General features: G+C 42.3%; 1 long non-coding RNA gene across 1 annotated transcript; it reads right to left on the reverse strand.

The window, feature by feature from the left end:
• Window positions 1–7447: 7447 nt before the first annotated feature.
• Window positions 7448–15939, reverse strand: LOC122143596. The gene is made up of 2 exons (XR_006159245.1): window positions 15013–15939; window positions 7448–11874 (listed from the first exon to the last, which is right to left on the reverse strand). It is a non-coding gene; the product is annotated as an uncharacterized LOC122143596 (long non-coding RNA).
• Window positions 15940–23428: the final 7489 nt, after the last annotated feature.

Below are 23428 nucleotides of genomic sequence, written 5' to 3' on the forward strand. Positions count from 1 at the left end.
ATCCTCGGCTATGCGATTCAGTTTCGCCCGGCTGTCCCCCCTCAGCGGTATCCACTTCACCTAAGAGATCGCAGTCTTACTGGCGGAAGAGAAGAAAGACACGATAGAGCCGGTCCCTCCAGCCGATATGAGGACGGGGTTTTACAGCCCTTACTTCATTGTACCCAAGAAAGACAGTGGGTTACGACCAATCTTGGATCTGCGAGTTTTGAATCGGACCCTTCATCGGCTACCGTTCAAGATGTTGACGCAGAAACGCATCTTCGAGTGCGTCCGTCCCCGAGATTGGTTTGCAGCGATCGACCTGAAGGACGCGTACTTTCATGTGTCGATCCTTCCGCGCCACAGACCTTTTCTGCGGTTTGCGTTCAAAGGACGGGCATATCAGTACAAGGTCCTGCCCTTCGGGCTGTCCCTGTCTTCCCGTGTCTTCACGAAAGTCACGGAGGCGGCTCTTGTTCCCCTCAGAGAGCAGGGTGTTCGTATTCTCAACTATCTAGACGATTGGCTGATATTAGCACAATCTCGGGATCAGTTGTGCGAGCACAGGGACCTGGTGCTCCGGCACCTCAGCCTGTTGGGCCTTCGGGTCAACTGGGAAAAGAGCAAACTCTTGCCAACGCAGAGGATCTCTGATGCAAAATTTAATCCAATTCAGACGGTCAAGGTGTAATAATATGTAAATTTATTAAAAAGAATATAGAGAACAGAAACCACAAATCATAACTTGGAAATAAAGTTCTGGATAATAATAACAACCTTCAAATATAGAAAATGTAAATCCAGTGTTAGTACATTTTTTAATAACAATCCATTTATGATGGATTGAACCCAATCAGTATTAATCAAAACATTAATACAATTGTAATTAAAACATAAACAATTATTCTGTTCGAATCAAAAGTACCAAAATATTAAGTATTAAAATATCAAAGTATCAGAGTATCAAAGTATCTGAATTTCAAGGTATCTGAATTTGAATAAAAACCTGTAAGAGTTCTAAGTCTGAGTCTAAGAGTTGTCGAGTGAAGCCAAACAAGAGGAAGTGAGCTGAAAAGATAGAGAGACCAGAGTCTCAGAAAGTCAAAACCCACTCTATTTTGCAGAGTCTATCTTATATACTGTTGTTCTAGACATAAGTCGTCATCTGGCTATCACTAATAACACCTGACCTTTAAAAATAATCTAGTCAATGTCTCGATTTTGGACTTCTTCCTCTTTTAGATTCAAAGTATCATACTGATAATTCTAAGAAATATTGATACAAAAGAACAATACATGCAGTTCAACTTCATATGCAAAACAGACTCAGCTGACTACGCAGTTAGAAATACTGTAAAATTACATATGAAATATACCATAAAGTTTACCAAAAACATTTTTGAATATAAAAATGAAACCTGTTAATATATATATATATATATATATGAGACAGATCCTTACCATGAAATATTAATTTTTAACTTTTGAAATGAAACTTATCATTATTAATATAGTATTTTGAGTACGTGACTTCTCAGAATCTCTCAACAACACTTGGGTTTAATTTAAATATGTGGACTTCTTCTCAGAATCTCTATCACCATGTGGATTTCTTAGAATCTCCACACACCAATCCCCCACTCGAGTCTTATCAAAAGACTCGCCACAACCTTTTCCTTAAATCAAAACAAAAAAATACAGAAATACAGAGTAATTCAAAAGGAAAAATACATGATACATACATGAAAATATAGAAAATTAATAGCAAGATTTCAGATAGATAGTACTGTAGATACCTCTCTAACCCCAGCTACCTTGAAATTAACAAAAATCTTCACCAAGATGGCCAGACGAGAACTCCTAAGGAAATTCGACCCCTGGCGTCCCCTGGACTTTTGCTGGGTTGAGGACTTACCACAGCCTTCCATCTTTCCCAACTCTAAACTCTATCATCGTTCTTTCTCTTCTTGCCCTTAGGAGATAGTAGTTGAAGATATTTGTCCTTATGGTACCATGTCGTTAATTTCCAAACTTTCGTTGATCATTTTCAACATCTCATACCTTTCCTTACCCTTCACCTGTAAGGTATAGATTTCCTCATCACTACTGGTATAAATGGGAGAATAAGGATCTCTTTGATCAATGATCTTGAAAGGCATCTTAATCATTTTAATGTAGTATTTATAAATTTATATATATATATATATAAATATATATATATATATATATATATATATATATTGTGACACGTGTCCCGAGCTCTCATCAGCGTCGCCCTGGAAAACCGAGCAGTCACACCTGCTCCTGCTCGTCATGGGCTGAGCGGCCACACCTGCGGATCATCAAGAACTGCATACTTAAGCACAGCAAACGAACACAGAGGTGAGCGATGTCTCCAGCAGAGCCAGCTAATCCTACTGATCTGTCTTACTTGCAGAGAGCAGTGTGTGCCAGCCCCACCATACACGGGAGAGCACAACGGACCCACCCTGCCACCGCACACCAGAGCACAGAGGAAGCTGAGCACCCCGCACCGGACCACCTCTTCTCACCACCTTGTTTATCAATAAAATCCACCCTTCGGGGAACTCACCTGTACCTACTCGTCGTGTCCTTCTTCACCCCGCCACACTGGTGGAGAATGCGGGCAGGACAGTGAAGAAGACACCGACGACCCCTACCTACGCGGTGTTTCCCCAGCCGAACTGGTAGAGGCCATCGAGCTGGCGGAGGCCACCCAACACCGGGAGGTTGGGGAGAGAGCGCCGCCATTTCCCGAAGGGTGGTCCAGGAGCGGCGCACGCCGGAGGGCACCCAGCGACCGGTGAGCAGGCCGGCGGTTCCCGGCCCTCGAGATGAGCCCATGCCCACCGAGGCACCCCGTTCTCCGCCACGACCTTGGCTGGCAGGCTGCGCCGTGCACACAGAGAACGCGCCGCGGGCGGAGGTTCACATAAACGGCCGGCCCTTCCTCGCTCTTCTAGACTCCGGCAGCGCGGTCAGCCTCGTGAAGACGGCGGTGTTGCCCCCGAGGCCTGAAGCCAAAACGAAGCTCTCCATCACCTGTGTGCACGGCGACACCAGGGACGTGCCGGCTCGACGAGTTACCATCGCTGCGCCACCCGGCGCCTGGCCCATAGATGTCGGACTGGTCAAGGATCTGCCGGTACCGGTCCTCCTCGGGCAAGACTGGCCAGGGTTCGAGCAGCTTCTCGGCTCTTTTACTCAGCCTGCCGGCCCGGCCGGGAACCGCCCGTCCCGGAAGCCGTCCACGGAAGCCCGCCAGCAAGAGAAACCGACGGCGTCCTGTGCTGCTGGCCTCGGACAGCCCCAGAGATGGTGAGTCAACCCCTTCCAACTCCTAACCTTTATTATGACCTGTACCAACAGGTGACGGGGGCTGGAGGGTTCTCCAAAGAGCAGCACGCGGACGACCGGTTAAAGCACTGCTGGGGTCAAGTGAGGGTGGTAGATGGAAAAGAAATCCAACCGGCACCTCACCCCACCCCTCACTTTATAGTGAAAAATGGCCTGCTGTACTGTGTCGCACAGCGAGAGGGGGAAGGAAAAGACGCTGCTGGTGGTCCCGCGCAGCAAGACTGAAACGGTGATGGAGATAGCCCACGCACATCCCATGGCAGGACACCTAGGAGTACAGAACACCGTCCAGCGCCTCCGTGACCGGTTTCACTGGCCGGGACTGGAGGCCGAAGTCCGGCGGTTCTGCCATGCCTGCCCCACCTGCCAGCGGACCGCACCACGGACCCCTCCCCCCAGCCCGCTGATACCGCTGCCCATCATTGAGGTGCCCTTCGAGCGGATCGGGATGGACTTAGTGGGGCCGCTGCCGAAGTCCGCCCGGGGGCACGGACACATCCTGGTCATCGTGGATTATGCCACCCGCTACCCTGAGGCCATTCCACTCCGCAAGGCCACTACCAAAGCCATCGCCCAGGAGCTCTTCCTGCTGTGTAGTCGGGTCGGCATCCCATCCCAGATACTGACTGACCAGGGCACCCCGTTCATGTCCCGGATGATGGGGGACCTCTGCAAACTCCTGAAGGTCCAGCAGCTCCGCACTACGGTGTACCACCCCCAGACCGACAGGCTAGTCGAGCGGTTTAACCAGACCCTAAAACAGATGCTGCGCCGGGTGACGGCCGAAGATAAGAGAGACTGGGACAAGATGCTGCCATACGTCCTCTTCGGGGTTCGGGAAGTCCCTCAGGCCTCCACTGGCTTCACCCCATTTGAGTTGCTCTTCGGCCGCCAGCCCCGTGGTCTGCTCGACGTGGCCCGAGAGGCCTGGGAGCAACAACCGGCCGTACACCGTACCACCGTGGAGCACGTGCGGGAGATGTGGGAGCGGATCGACCGAGTGATGCCCATCGTCCGGGAGCACCTCGTCAAGGCGCAACAGGCCCAGCAGCGACACTATAATCGGGCGGCCCAACCACGGGAGTTCCAGCGAGGAGACCATGTCCTGGTTCTGGTCCCGACGGCCGCCTGCAAATTCTTGGCCACCTGGCAGGGGCCGTACACCGTCACCGAAAAGGTCGGCCCCGTCACATACCGAGTGAGGCAACCCGGAAGACGGAGAAGGGACCAGCTGTATCACATCAACCTGGGCCTCAGCTCTCGGCCTACACCAAAGCGGCTCCCGTGGTTGTGGACATGGACCCTCAACTCTCCGCCGCCCAGAAGACCGAGCTGCAGCACCTGGTCAGTCAGTTTCCGGATGTGTTCTCCCCCCAACCTGGGCGGACCCATGTCTTGGAACACGACGTCCGCACGCCACCCGGAACCATCGTCCGGCAGCGGCCCTACCGTGTCCCGGAGGCTCGGAGACAAGCCATCGAAGAGGAAGTACAGGAGATGTTGAGGTTAGGGGTAATTGAACCATCTCACAGCCCATGGTCCAGCCCCATCGTCATGGTTCCTAAGCCCGACGGCACCCTCCGCTTCTGTAATGACTTCCGCCGCCTCAACGAAGTCTCCGAGTTTGACTGCTACCCGATGCCCCGCGTCGATGGGCTGCTGGATCATCTGGGAAGGGCCCGGTTTATATCAACCCTCGACCTCACGAAGGGATACTGGCAAGTCCCCCTCTTGGAACAGGCCAAGCCGAAGACGGCCTTCTCGACTCCAAATGGATACTGGCACTACCGGGTCCTTCCCTTCGGCCTCCACGGAGCACCGGCCACCTTCCAGAGGCTGATGGACGTCATCCTCCGGCCGCATCAGGCCTACGTGGCGGCCTACATCGACGAAGTGGTAGTACACCCTCTAGGGAGGACCACCTAGAGCGGCTGCGGAGGGTGCTATTGGAACTACGCCGGGCTGGACTGACTGCCAACCCCCCGAAAATGTCACCTGGCCCTCTCGGAAGCCAAGTATCTGGGATACCAGGTGGGTCGGGGCCTGATCCGACCTCAGGAGAAGAAGGTGGCAGCGATCCTCTCCGCGCCCCGGCCCACCTCCAAGACGCAGGTGTGGGCCTTTCTGGGGTTGGCAGGGTATTATCGCTGCTTTATCCCTAACTTCTCCTCCTTAGCCTCCCCCCTGACAGATCTGACCAGGAAGGGGCAACCGGAGAAGGTCCAGTGGACTCCCGAGATGGAGGAGGCGTTCAACCGGGTAAAGGCAGCCCTTACGACGGAGCCGGTACTCCGAGCGCCCGACTTTAACTGTCCCTTCCTGGTACAGACGGACGCATCCGACACCGGGTTGGGAGCCGTCCTCTCCCAGGTCTACTACGGCGGGGTAAGGCCTGTGATGTGGATTAGATGGAAGATGTGGTAATAGGATCGTGGGTATGCTACGGTGGAGAGGGAGGAGCTGGCCGTCAAGTGGGCAGTCCTGGAGCTCAGGTATTACCTCCTTGGCCGCCCCTTCACTCTCATTACAGATCACGCCCCCTTGCAGTGGATGGCCCGGGCCAAAGAGACGAACGTGAGAGTGACGCGGTGGTTCCTGGCGCTCCAGGACTTCAACTTCACCGTGCAACATCGAGCGGGGACGGCCAACGCCAACGCCGACGGACTCTCTCGGGTTTGGCCAGCTTTCGCAGGTCTGTCAGGGTCCACTCCCCGCCCTCCCCCAGTCTCCCCACTTCTCCACAGGACTAGGACGACGCTTAGGGGGGGGGAGTGTGACACGTGTCCCGAGCTCTCATCAGCGTCACCCTGGAAACCGAGCAGTCACACCTGCTCCTGCTCGTCACGGGCTGAGCGGCCACACCTGCGGATCATCAAGAACTGCATACTTAAGCACAGCAAACGAACACAGAGGTGAGCGATGTCTCCAGCAGAGCCAGCTAATCCTACTGATCTGTCTTACTTGCAGAGAGCAGTGTGTGACCGCCAGCCCCACCATACACGGGAGAGCACAACGGACCCACCCTGCCACCGCACACCAGAGCACAGAGGAAGCTGAGCACCCCGCACTGGACCACCTCTTCTCACCACCTTATTTATCAATAAAATCCACCCTTCGGGGAACTCACCTGTACCTACTCGTCGTGTCCTTCTTCACATCGACACTTCGGGGATATATATATATATATATATATATATATATATATGTATATTATATATAGCTGTGATAGATATATGTATATCAGCTCAGGTCTCTCAGATGGCCTAGAGTTAACGAGTCATGTGATGATGATGCATCCAGTTCTTAGGATGAACACTACTGTCCAGCCACGAGCACTGCAACCACTCCCAGAATGTCAATGAGCTGCACTGTTGCAGAAGTCACATCAAAGAGTCACCCTTAGAACCAGTCGTGTGTGATAACATGCACTCGTACCTATTAGAGATATAGAATAGTAGGAGCAGAATTGTTTTTTTGATAAAAACACAACACACACAACGACACGTAGACAACCAAACAGGACAACACCAATACACACAAACATAAACACCATGGTTTTCAGTTTCTCTTTTTTTTTTTTTTTTTTTTTTTTAACACAATAGGTCCAGGTGGAATCATAGTTGAGAACCTAAAGAGAGGAAACAATTAGTCATTGTTCTTCCTTAGCAGCCATTCGTTGGATATGAAGTACTGCACCTGTTGGACTAAATCACATTAGAGAGAGAGTTAGTATCGGCAAGCGGCGACAGAGGCTTCACTTGTGCAAGATGCATCCATCGAGTCAGCCCTGGCTCGATTTCAACAAGAAGAGATGTTGGAGTAGTCAACAACACCGAATAAGGACCCTCATACCTGGAGGACATTGGTCCTAAGTTCCCTATTTTCTTTATCATCACTTCGTCCCCCACTTTTGTGATTTTTAACCTTTACATTGAATATAGTGTTTTTAAGATCTCCAGGATGTTGAGCACTGAGGGAACTGAAATGGGCATTCTTAATGCGCACGTGAGTACTTTAAGATACTCCTGTAAAGTGTCCTTCAATGGACCCGAAGGACCTGAGCACAACAACTGAGCTTTAGGGGAAGGTACAGTTAAAACCCAAAGACCTTTTTAGAAAGAAATTTGACTTATTTGTATTTTTCCTTTTTATATGTCTTATACAACCATGATGAATTTTGGTTAATTTGTTATATCGTAAAATAAATCTTTGCAATAAACGTATATATGTATTATTCTCTGGAAGCCGGGCTAAATGAATAATCACTGTTTTTGCATTCCTGACATAGGTCAGACCCTCAGTCACCTCACAGATACCAAATACAGACATTGCTTATAACAATCCCAGTAAAGATACCCCTATTTTATGAAAATCTATCATTCCCGAACCATGGTGCAATGAGAGGGACTGAAAATCCAATATACCCTTTCAGAGCATCTGGAAAATTTACAAACGAGGACTAATACATATTTGTACCCATGATCAGAAGGTAACAAAATAAAATCCAATTGTAAATGTGTGATTGGTCCTCGCGGGCGAGGACTGTGACCAATTGGGATTTTACCTTTTCCAAATTATGGCTTCGGTTTGCAAACAGTGGATACATCTGGACAGTCTATCCTTCACAGTTTGTAACATCTCTGACCAAAACCATGTTTGTTGTAGCATAACATGTGTTCTCTGAACCCCTTGGTGTGCAATGCTGTGGTACAAATCAATTAGTTCAGTTTGATATCCGCTAGGCGGAATAACTTTGTCATTCAGAGCATAAACCCCTTCTTCAGTTAAGGTAGCTCCTAATTTCTGACACATTTCACGATCCTCAGTTGTGTACAATTTAGATAAAGTTTTGGAACCCGTGCAGTCAGGATGAACAGGGAAAATAACAGCTACTTCTTCAAGTGCCACACCCTTTGCAGCTTCTCTCGCAGCCTTATCATCTAGAGAGTTTCCTTTCGCCAACCAATCATTGAATGTACTGTGACCTGTGACTTTACATACCGCGACACAGTTTGGTGGAATTTTCTCACACGTGTTAAGAATTTCTTTAATTACGGTTTGATGACTTATTGGCGTACCCGCTGTGGTCAATTAACCACGACGTTTCCAAACAGGGCCATAACTCTGCACTACATGGTGGCTGTATGCACTATGAGTAAAAATATTTACATTAGTGGAGCTATTTTCACCTGCAGTCAGTTTAAGAGCCAGATTTAAGGCAGCTTTTAAAGCATGCAGTTCAGCTATCTGAGCACTTCCTCCCCGAAGTGACCCCTCAGCCAAGACCTCGCCCGTCTTCCCCTCTACTACCGCCCAGCCCGCATAGCACGTGTCACCCTCGTAGAGTAGAAACTGCTGCCATCCACGAACATGGCCAGAGATTCTGAAAACAGTTCATCTCTGACAAAATGTCCCGTCACAGATAATTACCTCGGCGCAGTCATGTGCACTCCCCTCATCCTCCATTAGGGATGCAGGATTTGTCCGGTTGTCTGCAACAACAGTGAGCTGAGGGTTCATGAGAGCAGTTTCCCATTTTGCACGTCGTTGATTTGAAATCGACTTTATTTTTGTCTCTGAGAGCAGGCGTAGAAAACGATGTGGAGAGTGAAGGATCATCTGAGTGACCTTCAACGCCCACTCAGCACAGTCCAAGGCCATCAAACACGGCATCTATCCATTCATCTGTCCATTCATGGAAGAGGGAATCAAAGTTGAATAGTACCCAACAATGCCATAACTTTTGTCACCTTACATTGTCCCAGCACACAGTTATAAGCACTTGGGCCAGCATGTGTCCATACATGGAATGTCTTTGTCATGTCGGGGTGATATAATGCGGGAGAGGAGGCTAATGTGGATTTGAGGAGAGTAAAGGACTCAGCCATGTCTGCTGTCCACTCCAAAGGGGAAGCACCCGGAAGGCCTCCTTTAAGAGCCTCTGTTAGAGGTTTAGCCAAATCGTAAAAATCTGGGATATACATCCGATTAAAATTAAATAGCCCCATTAATGATCTTAAACCAGTAACTGTGGTTGGCTTATTTAATTGAGTGATGGCTATGACCCGTCTGGAAGAGGTCTCTTTCCCTCACGACCTATACTTTGACCTAAAAATGTAACTTCCGATTGAAACAATTGGACCTTTTGTTTGTTCAAGAGGAAACCCGCCTCTTGGAGTATTTTCAACAACTGAGTGAGTCCACTCAAGTGTTGTGCTTTGTCTTGAGATGCGAGAAGAATGTCGTCACAATATTGAAACGCAAATCTGTATTGTATTTCTTCTCTGAAAGGACAAGACCAAAAACCATTGGTTATGTCTACTGCACTAAAATAGCGATGGTTTGGAGAAATGTCATTAAGAATGGTTGACGGATTAGCAACAATAGCAGTTATTTTAGGAGTCACAGCATTCAATGTGGTGTAGTCTATAGTTAATCTACAGCTACCATCTGGCAATTTTTTTTATTTATTTTTTCACAGGCTGCATAGGTAAAGTCATTGAGGAAGTACACCTTACCAAAATCCCTGATTCCTGAAGCTGGTTCAGAATTTTGTGTGCAGCTCACTCTGCTTCTCCAAAGAGGATACTGGAATACTGGAGGATGTATAGGATCTGAAACATTCAAAGTTCAATCCTACAAAGACCAACATCAAGTTTAGAAGTCGACCACAAATTTGGAAATTTCTCAGAAAAATATTGTATCATTGAGGAATCAGTAGACTCCTTTTCATTAGCTGTGATAGCTCCAAGGCTTAATTCAGGAGTTCCAGTTTTATTGAACACTGGTATGGGAATTGGTAAATACTGACTAATTAATTGACCCCTAGTCAGCAAAACATCTGCTTCCAATTTACTCAGTATATCCATTCCCATTACAATGCCAACTTGGCTTTGTCCAACCCAGAATTGCACACAAAAAGGCTGTTCAAATGGATATATTATTAGAGGAATCAATAGAGACTGTGTGAAAAGACTGCGACCAGATATACCTTGAAGATGCATTTGTTTGTTAAAGGCAAATTAATAACAGTTACTGAGATGCAGACCCGGGGGCCCACAAGAATGTAGCTATCCTGGCTTCCTAGGTTAGACTGTAAAAATGGACGAGGGTCTTCGTGTTCATATAAAATGGAGGCCACTATCTGTCAGTCTGTATTCTCAAAAGCTCTTGTCAGTTTTTCAACCTGCTTCTAGGTCAGCACCCTGCTTCTTTGCACCAGGGTTATTTTAAGCACAATCTCGAGGAAGTGGTTTTGGTGTCCGCTGTTGTTGAAAAGAGGAACTAGGCTTTCTGAAATTTCGTTCTAAATTTCGATCAGGGCACCTGTTTGCGTAGTGACCATCGCGCTGCCCTGGCAATGATAACAACGAAATGCTGGAGCAGAGGTCTGACCAACTGCAGCAACCAGTACCTTCTTTTGTTGTTCCACGATGTCTTGAGCCCGTGTCACCCATGGAACAAGAGAAGACCAGTCAATAATTGTTGACAGAGAAGAATGAAACAACTGTGTAAATTTAGCATTCATATTTAACTGCGCAGTGTGGAGCATGATTGGAGAATCTAAGTCAGGCCCCCATCGTGCTGCCACAAATTCTTTCAGTGCCTTTGTGAATCGCTCAGTGTAATCAACAAATGGTTCATTAGGATCCTGCCTTATCATTGTCACATTAGTGAAAGTTTGAATTCCATTTACAACTGCACGCTGTACTTCAGTACGCAGCACTCTGTACTGAGTTGCGTAATCATCTACATTCGCTGCTGGCTGTAAAGGAGGGGTGAGATTACCGATCTGTCCCGTGTATGTAGACGGGCAGACCTGCTCACAAATTGAATACAGATCTTTTATCTTTTACTGCTAGGCGGTTGGCTCTTGCCATTACCCACAAACGATCCCAAAATTCAGAATTGGTACTGTTAGATTTCATGAGTGGCAGTATATTTACAATACTAGTCAAATCTCGCACACCCATAGATCGATAAACCCCCACTTGACCAGCCGCCGTCAATTCCTGATCTATTTCACTATAGCGGGGTAATTTTGGACGCAGTTTCACATACTCGCCCCACTCATTCTCAGTTTCCTCCAAGTGCCCAGGAGAAATAGCTGCAACCTGTATACCACCATCTTCAGAAACATTCGTCACATGTCTCCCTGCCTTGGCAATCGCTGCTTTCAGTTTTGAAGCATATTCCTGCCAGCTAAAAATATCATCGATTTTAGGGACTCTCCCTGTATCTGCTCTTGGCTCCTTAGTTACAATGTCTAATAAATCCCACATATCTTGCGTAGTATCTCTAGCCGCTTGTGCCAGTTTATCCACATAAACTATTCTTCAATTGCGATATGTTAAAAGACCTTTTGCTCGCACAATCCTCAAACAACACAAAACTTGTGCATATTTCTTTTGTTTCTTAGGATCATTATCTTATTATCTTCCTTCATCACCCCCATTCACACTGCCTACGGACCCCATATTTCTTTAAATTCATCTTTACCATTTTCTGTTTAATCTTTTTGTAGCCCTGTACAAAATTTCTATAAGTTACAGAGTATAAAAGATCATTAACAGTGTAACCTATACACACACAAAGAAAAAAAGAAAAGTTCATAAATAGTTCATGTTAGTTAAAATTGGGTAAAAGGTGTGCTGGTTAAAAGTATAAATATAATATGTAGAGTTTAATAAGACTATTTACAGTTAAAGTTAAATTCATATAAGTTTTTACGTTTCATCTGAGAGAAAAGCAGAGAAGAAGCTGTGTTTATCTGTGTAACCTAATATGTTACCTGTCACCTGTCAATCATTTAATTCCTGTTTTGCTTTTGGTTGTGTTAGTACTTGAGCCAATCAGAGTAACATCACTGTGTAAGGGGCGGGACTATTGGGACAGGTTTGTGTGAGGAGTAGTGAGCACGCATGAGAAACGGAGAACAGACGCTATGATGTGAGCGCTAATGAAGGAGGCATCGTGGTGTGGGAAGCATTAATGTTTTGTTATGAAGGTCGACTACTCGTGGTCCTTACAACAAAAAACTTTGGTGTGACCTGCAAGAGGTGAATATGATTGTGTATGCCTGTAATTTTGTGCTATATCGGTCCGTGTATCTTTTGGTCATTGGATTTTTTGTTTAATATTGAAAGTAGAAAAATGAGAAACGGCTCCTTTTTCGTTTTTAAATTTTTTGCAAAAAACGAAAAACAAGAATTCGGCTTAATTTGTAGTTTTTTCTTTCAGGGGTAGAAAAATGAATAAACAGCTTGAATATTCGATTTCTACACGTGGGTGGGAATTAAACGCCCCTTTCTGCTGATTGGTCAGACAAAAAAAAAAAAAAAAAAAAGATCAAACTGTCATCAGTTCTTCTGCAGTTCCTGGCGGCAGAATACTAGTCCTCTGCTGCTGCTGGGGGGGATTTCATAGCCTACCATATTTTCCAAACTGTAAAGTCACTTTTTATCATGATATATACTGTGATTTATTCTAAAATGACTTAAATAATGCATTTAACGTCAAATAACCTTAATGTAGACTTTTAAAAATAGGCGCATCAAGCAGCCTACTAGCTGTGTATTGGTTCATGTTTTGCGCTAAAGCTGTGCATTCTGTTGTTTTCTTTATTTTTCAACGGGACGACATTTTGTAGTCATTTTGAATGTACACAAATAAAAATATACATTTTACCATATGACTATAAATGACAACTTATTAAATTATTTCCCCTCTTCAGGAACAAATCCAGGTGAACATCAACTAATTCTCAATATTAAATAAACTGTTTAGATTGCTACATATTTCCTGTGCACTTCAATACTGGTCTGTACTTGACAGTAGTCGCGTTTTTCTGTTTTATTTAACTAGGGTAACTAGTCAGATGTTGTTCTAAAGGCTTATTAGGTCTACCTTCTTTTTTCCGAAACAGACACACAAAAATGTCCTGCTCGCACTTACCCATTTAATGGCAGAGAACGGTGACTTTCACTTTTCATTCTTTAAGCGGATGCAAATCTGTCATAAAATAATATGCATCTCGTGGCGTATGCTATATTCCAAACGTTCTGAAGGTATACAGTAAGGTTTGGTGAGAAACAAACCAAATGGCAATTAATTACATTTATGTAAATCTTGTGTTACATTCCTGTGTGCGAGTGCACAAGTGTCAGACTAAATCAGACTACAGTTACTTTTTTATAGATTACATATTATTCACACAATAGAAATAAATGATTCATCGTTTATTGATTCTCTCTAATTCCTCTTTTTTTTTTTTTTTTTTTTTTTTTTTTTTTTTAATGTTCCTTTCTAAAATAGTCTACCGCTTATATGCACTCAGAAAGTCTTCCAGTTTGTGGACATTCACACAGTTATCAGTCATTAATCCGTTGGCTATACAGCATTTAACCAATGGGTTTACAATTACAATTTGTAAGTAATCTACCCAGCTCTGAATATACCCAAGTCAAAGCATTATTATTACGATTTGAACTGCAGAAGGACTGATGACAGCATGGTTTGATCTTTTTTGTTTTGTCTGACCAATCAGCAGAAAGGGGAGTTTAATTCCCGCCCACGTGTAGAAATCGAATATTCAAGCTGTTTATTCATTTTTCTACCCCTGAACGAAAAACTAAAAATTAAGCCGAATTCTTGTTTTTCGTTTTTTGCAAAAAATTAAAAAACGAAAAAGGAGCTGTTTTTCATTTTTCTACTTACAAAATTAAACAAAAAATCGAATGACCAAAAGATACACGGACCTATATAGGAGTTTTTTTTTTTTTTTATTGTTTGTATAACGTGGTTAGCGACATGCTAATTAGCGGTAGCATTCTGTGCCAATGTGCTCATATGTTGTAGTTTTAGCATTGTGATATCTCTAAAGCTAAAGCAAAGCTAACGCTAATTCAATAAGAAATAGTGTTTGATAATGTGGCTCAATTCAGATAATATGCTCTAAGGAGACGGACGTTGGTGAGGGAGAGAGATAGGGAGAGAGACTGGTTTTCCAACCGAAGGCCCTGCTGTTTCTGCTCTGCTGTTTCTGTGTGCCCTGCCGTGATCGTCTGTGCTGTGCTTCTTCCTTTGCCATTACCATAGTCATCGCCATTGCCATTGCTTTTGCTGTACTGACTTAACCTGGATTCGTGAGTACTAACATTCACATGCACGTGCTTTTTTGTTTATGCTCAGTTTCTGAGTGAAGCGGCCATTCCAGTTTTTAGGCCTCACCGCACACAAAGTGTCATCGAACAGGCCTGCAACGGGGTTGGAAATTTTTTCAGAGGGAATGAATAATTGTTTAATTTCAATATAACCACAGAAAGGTTTTTTTTTCCTTTTGGGAAAGTGAAGTTTTTTTTCTTTTTTGTTTTAGTTTTTTTCTTTCCAACTTTTCATGCCTATGTGATTTGTTTTATTTTATTCTAAGATACATTTATCTTTTATTTAATGTTGTAAATAAATACTTGTGAATATTTTTGCAATCAAAATACAGTTGTGGTGGTCTTTATAAGAATAGCCAAGAGTATTACAAATATACATTTATTAAGTAACATATAAAACAAGTTGTATTTCCCTACAACGAGCCCAGGCCCAGTCTCATTGTATTAACCACTCTAGCTTTATTTTCTAACTACATGAGACCTGGGTTACATTTTCTTTATTTCCGATGCCTAACATCGCTACTTGAGCAGTAAGAGCTTCGTTAAGAGCTCCTTTTACATACATATGAGCCATTACTTCGTGTGTTGACACCCCCAACAAAGAAAAAGTTTTATTCAATTCAGATACACTCAATTGAATATACTCAATTAAATTCACTTAATTAAATTGTTAAATTTGGTGGTGTTCTCTTTACTCTTAATTCGTTTAACTTAATTAGCCTCCTGACAATTATAACAATTATACAGAGTTAAACTTAGTTACAATGTGGTATTCTGCCACAGTCAAACAATTGTCAAAATATATGGATTGCCAGTGTCAAGACTGCCGAGTCCATCCCAGAGCCTATATCAAAACAGAGAATCGACATACAGATCTGACCAGCACGCTGCAGTAATCCCTGACAGCGCGTGTCTCAAAAACTGTTGCGCATCAGTAAGCCCTGAAAGCGCCCGCAATAAACCTCCGGTAAACCCCGCAAAGTGTACTTGCTACGCATAATTATCCAGACTGTCGGTAAACCCCTTCAGTGAACAACACATTTAATGCCGCAAATCGCCGTTCTCAAACACAGAGCGCGCGCTCATTCCTCACACACGGTTAAACCACCATACCGCCCCAAATTCGTTCTCTTGCTGCAGTCAAGAAAAATGAATGAAATGGGTCCGCAGATATAGCTCTTAGACTCGGCAGGTTTGCACAACAGAAGCCCATAAAGAGAATTAGATGAGCAACTCACCTCTCTTTATCTTGCCTTGCGATGCATCAAATATACTTCAAGGATCGATCAGTATCCCAGCGGTGCCTCCATAAACTGATGCAAAATTTAATCCAATTCAGACGGTCAAGGTGTAATAATATGTAAATTTATTAAAAAGAATATAGAGAACAGAAACCACAAATCATAGGTTGGAAATAAAGTTCTGGATAATAATAACAACCTTCAAATATAGAAAATGTAAATCCAGTGTTAGTACATTTTTTAATAACAATCCATTTATGATGGATTGAACCCAATCAGTATTAATCAAAACATTAATACAATTGTAATTAAAACATAAACAATTATTCTGTTCGAATCAAAAGTACCAAAATATTAAGTATTAAAATATCAAAGTATTAGAGTATCAAAGTATCTGAATTTCAAGGTATCTGAATTTGAATAAAAACCTGTAAGAGTTCTAAGTCTGAGTCTAAGAGTTGTCGAGTGAAGCCAAACAAGAGGAAGTGAGCTGAAAAGATAGAGAGACCAGAGTCTCAGAAAGTCAAAACCCACTCTATTTTGCAGAGTCTATCTTATATACTGTTGTTCTAGACATAAGTCGTTATCTGGGCTATCACTAATAACACCTGACCTTTAAAAATAATCTAGTCAATGTCTCGATTTTGGACTTCTTACTCTTTTAGATTCAAAGTATCATACTGATAATTCTAAGAAATATTGATACAAAAGAACAATACATGCAGTTCAACTTCATATGCAAAACAGACTCAGCTGACTACGCAGTTAGGAAATACTGTGAAATTACATATGAAATATATCATAAAGTTTACCAGGTTAGTGCTCTGCTGGGTTTTTTACCCAGGGAAAGCAGGAGAGATTTGAGGATGGTGAAGAAGCTGAGAGGCTGAGCCATTCTCATTCTTCTCCTGCCCTGCGTATGTAGAGCTGTTGGAGTTTATGGAGCGAACCTCGATGAGCGTTATCTTTTCGCGACATAGCCCTCCAGCTCAGGTGAGCCTCAGATTTCTGCCTGATCTCCATACAGAGATCGAAAGGAAATGAAAGAGGCCGTTTTCTTCCATCGCAGCACTCGGTTTCGTTTCAGCATAAGAGTTTTGCCGACATCGAGGCGATGCGCGAAAATGGCTATGAGAGGTGCCCCCTGCAGAAAGAGTCTTTCATTCTGCGGGGGAAGACATCCTTCTTAATCTCCCTCCTTGCATCTAAGCGTCCTGGCGCCATCTCTCTCTCTTTCTCCCTCACTCACTTTTTAACGGGGTGGTTACCAAGGCAAGGATGCTCTATTAGTGTGACGAATCAGAGTTAAGCCCTTCAGAAATCCCATCAACCATAAGCTTTAAATGATTTTACCTCTCAATTTTGTTCCCTAGCAGACTTTCGGCAGATTAAAAATGGTCACAAGTTTATTCACTGGGCAGTGAAGCATTTGACTAATAAAGTTCATTGGTTTCTCTGGCCCCTTCGCAACTTCCAGGCTGCCCAGCTGATTTCTTTGCTATTTTCCAAAATTAATGAGAAGGTCTCAGGTTTCCAAAACCCCATGAGAAAAACAACTGAAGTGATATGACACATCCTGGAAGCCTCATCCTTCCTACATTGGTGTAGCTCACAAGCTAAATACTCAGTCATTGTAAAAAGGAAGATAGTATCCAGACAGGACCTCGGGTGGTAAACCCTGTTTGATGGACATTATATTTGGCCAGTGGGGAAATGGATAAAGTCGAGGTTTACAGGCATTGCCATTTTTCTTGGTAGACACGCCAATTATTAGCTTGCATGCCTGGTTTGAGCTTGAATTTGTTCAAGGTGACCTATTCTTTGTAGGGCAAAGAAAAGTGAGCCCACACTTAATTGGTATAATATGCCCACATTCCGGTGGGCAGGCGAACCCATAAGGAAGAAAACTGATTTCACATGATGGAGCGTTTTCTCTCCTTGCCTTTCAGTGCCACACATAAAAAAAAAAAAAAAAAAAAAAAAAAAAAAAGGCTGGAAGGGGGAAAATACAGAAAATAATCAACAGTCACCTTGAAGCTATGAAGTGTTAAACACAAAGGTGGTGTGTTGGTGGGGGGGCGGGTGTGGAACGGGTGTTAGGGGATACCATTGGGATCTGGAGAGAGAGATTAAGCCCCTCAGGGGCAGGGAGAATTAGAAAAAAGGGGAATTAATAAACTAGGATCTTGACTCGCGATGTGTAGCTGATGGATGAGGAGTGTGGAGGGTGTTTGCAGAGGGATCCTGGCCATGGGGAAGCTCTCCAGAAAGCATTACCCAAAAAAGAGATGACCATTTGAGCTAATGTGTGTTTAAAGCGAACATGATGGTTTGACTCTGAGATTAGTTAGACACCACAGCTGACGGCAGACAACGCCTCAATTAGTTGCACTGGGGTGAAATGAGTTTGATTCATTATATGATAAACCCATGACCTGGTGCCACTGCAAGCGCTATGCTCTACCAGTTAACTGAGAAAGATATCAAGGGGAAGCTGGGGGAATTTGTTCACATTGGTTGGAAGAGCATTTTTCAGTAATTATGAATTATTTAGACAAATGTCCACAAAGTATGCAGTGCATGTGTGTTTATATTGTTATGAGGGCATGTGTTTTAGGCTTTAAAATGTATGTGTGTATATATATATATATATATATATATATATATATATATATATATATCAGCATGTATATGTTATACTATATATATATTTAACCCCTAGAAAACATATACGTGTATATATATACACCTCACTCTGGGGCCACTTTACTGGTACTCCTTACTGAGTACCGGGGTTAAGACCCCCTGTTGCCTTCAGAACTACCTTAATTCTTCGATGGCATAGATTCAAGCAAGGTGTTGGAAACATTCCTCAGAGATTTTTGGTCCATATTGACGCAATAGCATCAGAGCGCAGTTGCTGCAGATTTGTCGGCTGCAACATCCATGATTCAAGTCTTTCCCACCCGTCCAAAGAAAGCTGCTCTATTGTGGATCCAAAGCTGCTTTGTTGGATTGAAATCTGGTGACTGTGGAGGCCATTTGGTAACCAGTGAGCTTTTGTGACATGGTCCATTATCCTGTCTGGAAGTAGACATCAGAAGATGGGTACACTGTATCATACAAGGGATAGACATGGTCAGTAGCAATACTCCAGGTAGGCTGTGGCATTTAAAAGCGATGCTCGAATTGCTACTAAGGGGGATTTTAAAAGTGTGCCAAGAGAATAGCCCCCACACCATTACACCACCAGCAGCCTGAACCAAGGCAGGATGGATCCATGCTTTTATGATCTTCACGCCCAAATTCTTACCCTACCATCTGAATAATAGCAGCAGAAACAGAGACTCATCAGACCAGGCAGCGTTTTTTCCAATCTTCTATTGTCCAATTTTGGTGACCCTGTGTGAATTGTAGCTTCCGTTTCCTGGTTCTTAGCTGACAGGAGCGCACCCCCCCGGTGTGGTCTTCTGCTGCTGTAGCCCACATCTGCTTCCAGGGTTCGACGTGTTATGTGTTCAGAGATGGTATTCTGCATACCTTGGTTGTAACAAGTGGTTATTTGAGTCCTGTTGCCTTTTTATAATCTCTAACCAGTCTGCCCATTCTCCTCTGACCTCTGACATCAACAAGGCATTTTCATCCACACAACTGCCGCTCACTGGATATTTTTCTTTTTTCATTTTATTCTCTGTAAACCCTAGAGATGGTTGTGCGTGAAAATCCCAGTAGATCAGCAGTTTTGAAATACTCAGACCAGCCGTCTTTACAACATGCTCCCATAAAAGTGTAAAATACATTAATAAAATGTCATTTATTCCTACGTTGTAAGCATGTGAAATCAGAATATTCCGCTTCTGGGTGACTAATAAATATTCATAAGGTGAGTTTGTTTTTAAAAGCTTCATATAATGTACAGAACATTTTTTGTGTCTTCCATAAAATCCATAGTAGCTGTTGTTATAAGCGGTTATTGTGTTTGCTCGGACTTCCACGGTTGGCAATAAATTACTGTTTCAGCAGCGGCTATTCACTGATTAGCCTTATCTACAAGACATGATTCCTCTTGTTTGGATTTTAAACATGATGAAGTCTATACAAATTTTGTTACCGTCGATAATATAACATCATCGTGTCCAGCAGTATTGATGGCAATACAATTCTAAAACAAACACAGAACTTAAATGACAGGATTTAATAACATTTTGCTAAATTTAGCTGTTGGCAGAGTGTTAGAAGAGAGGAGAGACTTAGGTATTCTTTCTCTGTCTGCTTTAATGAGAAAAGAGAGGTCTGAGGAAAGGGTCAGTGACAGGACTCTCTCTACAGCCCATTAAAGCGTGATTATAAAACTGATGGCAATTAGAAGTGAGATGGGAGGCCTTGGCCCCTGGACCAGAGGCAGAGCTCAGCACTTTCAACACACAGATCTGTCCTTACAGAGTTTATATTAAACTTATTAGCTAGAGATGGAATCTTAATTTGAATGTGATATTCATAACTTCTGTCTGTATCTGGGGTATATGGTGGCGGCTCTATTTCAAAATGTGAAAAGCAATAATAAACAATGAGTTGGTTGTTCAAACTCTGACCGGGAGTATAATGGTCATTATACACGAAAAAAAAAAAAGGTCATCAAAAAAGTTTTTGAACTTTAAAACAAACAAAAAAAATTGGAAATCCACTTACACAATGTTGAAGTTTTTGGATTCAGATCATTTCTAGTTTTTTAAAAGGTAGATTATATTAATTTTCTTATCTTGTTTTAAATTGTTATTTTATTAATTAACATTTGATATTATTAATCATACATTATAATAAATTCTAATTAATATTTTTATTGAAATCTTATGAACATTAAATAACATAACACCAGAAAAAACAAACAAACAAACAAACAAACAAACAAACAAACAAACAAACAAACATATAAGCCCTTTTCACATGGTGAAAAAAAACCCACTCTGAAGGTACTTTGAAAATACCCACCACTGTTTAAATATTTTAATATTTCATAATTTCACAATTAAGTTTTTATATATTATTAATTGCTTGTTTTGTTTTACATTTTTCATACTTGTTAGACTTTGCAATGCTAAACCACAGAAAACTAAACAATTTAAAAATCAATGCAAGCTAATAAATAAACATTTCAAATACAATATGTATTAAACAAATACATTTCAAATTCAAATACAAAAATTAATTTCAAAAATTAAACAATATAAAAAAGCCATTTGATTATTGTAATGCTATGGAAAAAGACTTTTATACAGTGTTTCTTGACTATTTGAAATAATTTTCATGGCAGAAAAGTAAAAGGATGTGTTTGTCACATTATTCAGAATATTTTGTTCTGATTCTTATTATGTGTATTTAATATCACCTGGACTATACTGCTGCTTCAGCTACATGCACAGAGAAGCGTAGATAAATATGTTGCAGGAAATATTCTATGACTATCTCTTGGGTCCATCACTGAAGCAGACATTTTGTAGGCCTTGCCAGTCTATCTATATGTGTCAATGTCCAGGCCTTATCAAACGAATGTCTTGGCTCTGGATCTGATGGGCGCAGGCATGGCAGATTTATTCCATTGCTGGGCTTTCCATTTGGAGCAGATCCATTCTGCTTATTCAGGTCATCAGTGCACATCTGATTACATCTGCTGCCTCGGACTGGTGTATCTGGCCTCGATGGATGCACCACATTACTGTAGACAGACTGATACATCACCACCTGTAGATACATAAGACAGTCAGCAAGTTTGTCATGTGTATGCAAATAATATTTATATACATGACGCAATAAAACAGGAAAGCTGTTCAATTGGTTTTTGTATATTTCAAGTAAGTGTCAGGTGTTCGGTTAACTGGCTAACCAATAGCCATGGGCTTGGTCTCTGGGCTTTTTCAAGACGGAGAAATTCTCAGTCAGTCCTTATTTGCAGAAATTACCTTGAAATCTCACCAAGGACACATTGCGGGCTGTCACTAGCACGTCAAATATTATTCAGCTGCCTTTGACTCACAACCTTTTCATCAGCCTCCCCAGCTGACTGCCGAAGGTGCTGTCTGCCCTGACAGATCACCAGATGCACGAGCTGACAAAAGCGTTTTGAGGGGCTTGTGGGAACTGTGGGAGGAAACTCATCATTGTTGTCCTGGATTGTCTTTTGCGGTAGACCAGGACATTCATATTCTTTCTCAATATTTTCCTGGTAGGGCTTAGAAGCTGTGGAATTTTCTTTAAAATGGATCCTCTGTTTGCATGGGAATCTCATGTTCATTGTACAAACTAAGCACTTTTTTTGCTCTAAATGGCATTTTCAGGCATATTACAAAGCACTCGTCTACCACAAATGAATTTTGCAGTTCAAAATTATTGTTTCTTTTATAATACATCTCAATTTTGAGAGAATGTAAAGCAGCATGCAACCTATTTGCATAGATAGGTAAGCTAAATGAAAAATGTTGCGTTGCTTATTCTACAACCTGATTAAACATGATTTTTTTCCCCGAATACATCTCTAAAACGCTCCTTGGTCACCATTATAGGAAAATGCAAATATATTTAAGATTTAGAAAGCATATGTGAATCCAATCCAATCCCAATCAAAAAATACGAAAAGGGATAATTAATACAGTATAATTAGAAAAGGTGTAATTAATAATCAATAATAGTAATAATCTATATAATTATTGATATATAGAACTTATAAATTAACTGACACCTTTTTAATTATACTATCATATATCAGTAAATTATCCTTTTTAAATTTTTTGAACCTAATATTATTGTGTGCTATGCACGTATTGCAATCTGATGTTGCTTTGGTACAAACTATCAGTACACATTTCTTTTCCAAGAGCATTTGTCCAGTTAAATGTGTCGTAATAATTTAAGTTTTTTCAAATATAATCATACTTTTAAGCTGAAAAGTAATTTTACCCAATAATTGTGTGCTAATGCATTTTTTGTGTGTGTGTTAATAGCATGTTGTTTAGATATGTTTACATGTAAGCAGGGTTACTTTAGTATCATTTGGTTGAGATACCATTATAGTTTTTTATATATAGGAATTAGTTTTTATCTGCATTTTTTATTTTCTGTTCTGTAGTAGCATTGAGATTATTTTTTTTGTTTTTAGTTTTTGTTTTTTTTTTTTCTTTTTTTTTGTTTGATAGTTTTGATTAAACCTAAAAATGAGCAACTAGCTGAATTTCTCTATTTATTAATTTATTAATTAAACAGAAATATATCATATTTGTTCTAAAAATGCTCTGGTTTCTAACACGCAATAAATACAGAGGAAGCTCTAAACTGTGATTTTGGCTGCTGGAAGCCACGAAATGGCGTATGAGAAGAATCAAAGCACAGAGACCATGGGACATCTCACATTGATCAAAGGCAAGTCAAGCATAATCAAACACCTGGACCAACCATCAGTGTTTTTCACTCCTGAAAATGTCATATATTTGCTTTCTGGTAAGTTTAGAAGATGCTCTGTTATTTCCCTATATGTAGCTATATGCAAACCCTTTGGAGAAGCTCAGATAATGCCAGACATTTACCCCATTCTGAATTACATTCTCACTGCTTACATTCCTCAATACCCTTGATCCCTTGATGATTTTTGCTGATGTGTAAATTGCTTACCTCTCT

This window comes from Cyprinus carpio, unplaced genomic scaffold (genome assembly GCF_018340385.1).
Source record: "Cyprinus carpio isolate SPL01 unplaced genomic scaffold, ASM1834038v1 S000006459, whole genome shotgun sequence".
In the NCBI taxonomy this organism is placed as follows: domain Eukaryota; kingdom Metazoa; phylum Chordata; class Actinopteri; order Cypriniformes; family Cyprinidae; genus Cyprinus; species Cyprinus carpio.